This window comes from Echinops telfairi, unplaced genomic scaffold (genome assembly GCF_000313985.2).
Source record: "Echinops telfairi isolate 266 unplaced genomic scaffold, ASM31398v2 ScPeMD7_7468;HRSCAF=8506_0, whole genome shotgun sequence".
NCBI classification, from domain to species: Eukaryota; Metazoa; Chordata; class Mammalia; order Afrosoricida; family Tenrecidae; genus Echinops; species Echinops telfairi.
In genome coordinates, this window is record NW_022111369.1 from 18,035,141 (window position 1) to 18,040,572 (window position 5,432).

Here is a 5,432-nt window from a genome sequence, read left to right on the forward strand (position 1 = left end):
ACCATGGACTGCCCAAAAAAAGCAAAGAAATTTTTCTTGGAAGAAGGACAGCCAGAATGTTCCTTAGAGGCAGAAATGGTGAGATTTTATCTCATGTACTTGGGACATGTCATCAGGATGGATCAGTTCCTGGAAAGGAACATCATGCTTGGTAAAGTGGAGGAGTCGTGAACAAGAAGAAGGCACTCAAGGAGATGGATTGACCCAGTGGCTGCAACAATGAGTTCAACATACAAATAATGGTGAGGATGGCGCAGATCTGGGCAGTGTTTTGCTCCGTAATACAGTCACTAGTTGGAACCAGCTTGACCACACCTAAGAACAGCAGCAGCACAACAAGAACATGTGTCTGTGGGAAGAAACAATGGAAAGCTCAACATTACCAGCCAAATGAGGCAAGGGGCCAATTGTAGAACAGATCATCCATTGTTTATATGTAATTTCAGATCGGCATTGAAAAAACTTAAAAACACATGTCCATGAGATCTGCAATATGGCATTGGGTATATCTAACTGCATTTAGAGACCATCTGAGGAACATATTTGGTGCACTGATTACTAATGATTGCAGTCCTGACAAATTGTGGGGTGAAATCAAGAACATCATAAATGAAGAAAGAAAAAAGTGATTAAAAAGATGGAAAGGAGAAAAGTAAATATCAGAAGAGACTCTGAAATTTTCTCTTGAACACAGAAGAGCTAAGAAAATGGAATTCATGATGAAGTAAATGAGCTGTACAAAAATATCTATCTATAGGTAGCTCAAGAGTCTCCAATTTTTTTTAAGTGAAGGATAAATACACGTGGATTATGCCCCTGGTGAATCTTCTCCAACCATAGACATGAGTATCACCATTAGCCAAGGACATAAATAGCCTTGTTATCATGCAGAATGGATTGGAAAGCAGATGCAGATGCTGTTAGATTAAATTTTAACACTTTATCATTTTACTCATTTTAAATTTCCTCTAGTTTTTAATATTTTCTGCTTTCTTTTTGATTGAGGTTTTTCTCCGTTTACTTTGTTACTGCTGTTGAGGGTCTTTTGTGTGTTGTTTTTTTTGTATGTTTTTTCTGTCTGTAAAATCCAGGATAGGTAAATCTATAGAGAGAGTAACTGGATTAATGGTTTTGGGGGGGTGTGGCACGGGCGGTTGGGGGGAATGGAGAGCTAATAACAATGAGTACAAGAAAGAAGACCATGCTCTAAAAGTGATTGTGATGGTGACAGAACAACTCTTCTTAATGTGAATGAGCTATTGAAGTGTGTGTTATGTGAATTATATGCCAATAAACCTATTTAAAAGAGGCCTTTTCTCAGTGCAATACATTAAATAAGTTATAGTACATCCATATTTTGGAATAGTAAGTTACCATTAAAAATTAATTCCTCTATCAATCAGAGAGGTTCATAAGTAGGACTATATTTCAGTATAATTGGATTTCCTTGTAATCATTTGTATTTTATATTTTTCATTTGAAGACATATATTTAGAAGAGATCCAAGGGTTTCTTGAAATTGCCATGGCTCGAGAAAAGTTAGCATCCCTGATCTGGAGACATGCGCATGATAACTATTAATAAGTAAATATAGTAGATCCCATTTTCGTCATAAGCAAAACAAAGTAAATGCAAAATCCTTATCCTTGTGTATATTATCTGCATGAACAGGCAAAGAAGATCTGGAAAGATACAAAACAGGCTGTCAACCATTATTACTCCAGGCTGTGTAATTGAAGAAAGTTGGATGCTATCAATTCCTTTTACCTACAACTGTTGCATTGTTTTGTTTTTCATGTGTTCCATGATCACTGCTATCAGAGGAAAACTATTTAAGTTCCAAATCTGCCAACATGTCTATAACTTACAGGGATTGTCATTCTGGTTTCCATTGCAAAGGAAACCTCTGGGCAAATAATTGTGAAAATAAGACCAACTCTTCCCAGCTGTTGCTAAAGGTTTAGAAATTTTTCAAGAAGTCAAGTGTAAGATGCACACTAGACATAGAAATGTGCCAATATTAGAGGATCATTCAAGGTCTTAAGAGTGTGAAATATAGGATTTTCTAAAAGAAGCAAGCTGAATATTGTCACATCTTCTACAGAAAACTTTGAAAGAAAAACTGTGGTGTAATGCATTCTTTTATGCATTACATAAAACTGTATATATATTCTAGAACAACACTATAAATGTAGAGTTGTTTTTCATGGACTAGACTATTGTTATAGATTCTAGAACAACACTATAAATGTAGAGTTGTTTTTGTGGACTAGAGTATTGTTATGGCCTCTGGAACAACACTATAAATAGAGAGATGATTTGTTTTTTTTCCTAAACTGACACTCTTTTTGTCCCCACACTTTTATTGGCACATAATCGACATATCATACAATTCAATAGTTGAACCTTATCAGGAATTGTATAATCATTACTCCAATCAATTTTAGAACATTTTTTCATGCTAAGTCGCTTTTTAAATGAGTTGTGAAATCATCATCAGTTCTAGTCTGCCCTCCCCACTCCCACATAAATTGTTTGCTTCCCCAGGCCCCTCCCCCTCCCTATCTTCCACCCCTTCTGTAAACTTGATACAGAAATAACCCAAAGTAGCTCCATGCCTTTGAGTTGATCCTGACTGATAACAAGTCCATGTAGGATTTCCGAGGCTATAAATCTTTGTCGGAGTAGATAGACTCCTCTTTCTCCCTCAGAGAGATTGGTGGCTTTGAACCTTATCAGGAATTGTATAATCATTACTCCAATCAATTTTAGAACACTTTTCCATGCTACCCCCCCCCACCTCTCCTATAAATCTTTGCCTCAATTATTATCTCTATTCATCTACTCCTTCTGTGCTTCACAAATTGGAAAAACCAACAGAAACAATAAAAATCAGAAAGAAAGTAAAGTGGTAAGGATAAAATAATAATACCATGATAAAAATACAAATGATACCACTATCGATATTTTAAAAGCCAGGGAATAAATTTTTGTCATGGAACAAGCATGAAATACTTGCACCTAGAAACATTTCAGGTGATGTTAAGAGGGAAGTCAACTGGCCAAGTATCAAGTTCAATCGACTATAATCACTATTACGATGATCCCTCTCTGATAGTAAAGCTGTTTGTGACACTCACTTGCCTGTGGTTGGAGGGGATGTGCCAGCGGCTTAATCTGACTAGATACTCTGCACATGAGCTTTGGGCTCACTGTCCTCCATAACTTCTACAAATTGGGTGTTCACAATTTAGGCTCTGACACGTTTCTCTTCGTCATACTTGAAGTTTGTTAATGTTGTCTTTGGGTCACACAGCTGGTGTGCTTCTTCCGTGTGGACTTAGTTGACTCCTCACTTAGATGGCTGCTTGTTTGAATACAAACCTTTAAGACCACAGACATTATTCTGATTGATAGCCAGTAAACATGGTGTTAAGGAGTCCTGGTGGCACTGTCATGTAAGCCATGAACTGCTAACTGCCATTGTGGGTGGTTCAAACCCACCAATCTCTCTTAGAGTTGGGTTATTTCTGTATCAGGTTTACAGTATGCAGGTTTATATATTTAAGAAATTAAAAGAACCAAACTTTCTGAATTAACCAGCTTATCCTTTTGGCTTCTCTTTCATATCAGCTTTATTGTTTCTCTTTTAGATCTTTGGTACCATGTACACTCACAGAATACAGGTGAAGAGGATTTCTCTGTGCTGAGAATTTTGAACAGCTGACCAGAAATGACTGAAGAGCCTGACACTGCAGATTCCCTAAGTACACATCCCCAACAGCCAGATCACCCTGTAATTTGTCTAGTAATAGGTAAATGCCATCTATGTGCTCAGAACTTCAAAGTAGTCTTCAGTGTCTTACCCCGAAGTAGGAGGAGACAACCATGATTACCCAAAAGTATGAAAGATGGAAATCGGTTGAATAAGCAGAAGGAAAATAAAATGGAAGAAGCAGAGACTGTGAACCGGGGCATGTATACACATATAGATGTTATACATACATATAGATGTACATACGCCCATCTACATAATACATAATGCTCAGAGAGGCAAGAAGGTACATATTGATGAAATAAAAAAAGGTTACTCTATGCAAATTACAGAGGGTCAAAGTGAACTCTTTTTTTTGGAGTAGCAAATTCACTTTTAATTGATCTATAAATAAAGTTAGTAACCATTTTTTGTTCTTCATCTGGGAAAGCCTTATCTTGGACAGCTCAAGGAACTGGGTTAACTGGTTACCTTCATACGAAACTTCAATCGCAATATTAAAAAGAACACGGCATCTGATAGGATCAAAGGCTTGGCTGGCATCCACCTCCAGTCCCTTTTTATATTCCATACTTTTTCTTTAGCTCTTCTGCCTTGTCTATGTAAGCTTTCATGGCATCCTCCTTGGATGTCCCTTTCAGCTCATCCCAGGCATCCCACTTGGCCATGCCTCTGAAGTCCAACATTCCAGGTCGTTCTGGGTTTGTCGCCCACAGTAGCTTGCTTGAAATGATTGTAGATGAACAGCATTTTGTCATCTGCTGGTTTGGTCTGGAGGTGCTTAACTTCTTCAGCAGCTTTGTCAAACCCAGCCTGAGACATGATGGCGTGGTGGCAAGGGTTGCAGAGAGCTTGCAAGGAGTCGACAGGAAAGAGCCTCCCAAAATGAACTCTTGATCATGAAAAGCAGACGGAATAAACGGAGAATGAAATAGTGATGGTGGAAGATGAAATCAAAGAAATCTCCCAGAAAACAGATGCAAACATCAAGAGATAGGCAGTGGAATGAGGGAAAGAAGTGAACAATTAAAAGGAAAATTAACCACATCTCATAGCATTATGCAACTATGTGTAGGACTAACATGTTGAGTAACTGTTACATAAGAAAAGATTCCAAAGAGGCTGAACTCAAACACCTGGAAGGATGGTGAGATGGGTGGAAGTGCTTGGGAAAGCCGCTCCTCAAAGGCAGAAGAAGGCCCTTCAAACCCTTGCAGGTCAGGGGTACATCAAGTCCATGAGCTTGGAAGGCAGCTCAGGGAATCTGCGCATTCCCTTTTGCTGCCTATTCTGTGTAGTTTTCTTTCTCCAATATTCCTTAAACTCCGGCACTTTTCATTTCAGCAAATCACAGCATTAAAAAGGTTTCCATCTATCTTGGTGAGCGCTTACATTTCTTTGAAAATCTGTTTTCAGGGCCACTCCTGGTGCCACAGAAATACTATCTGTCAGCTACTATAGGTTGGAATTGACTCAATGGCAGTCTTTTGTTGCTGTTTGAGGGGCGTGTGTTTGTGTGTATGTGTGTGTACCATTTCCATATGTCTCAGTACCTGACGGACATGCCACTTAGAGCACTTCAAGTTCTCCTAAAGTCAAAAATATTTACTAAAATCAAATCAAATAGCCTATGTCAGCCCAAGAAAACATTTTTCTT

The 5,432-nt window shown here is 38.3% G+C and overlaps 1 pseudogene; it reads right to left on the reverse strand.

Annotated features, from left to right (window-relative positions):
* Positions 1-4,335: 4,335 nt before the first annotated feature.
* On the reverse strand, positions 4,336-4,597 carry LOC101638155 (annotated as a pseudogene).
* Between the last annotated feature and the right edge of the window lie 835 nt (positions 4,598-5,432).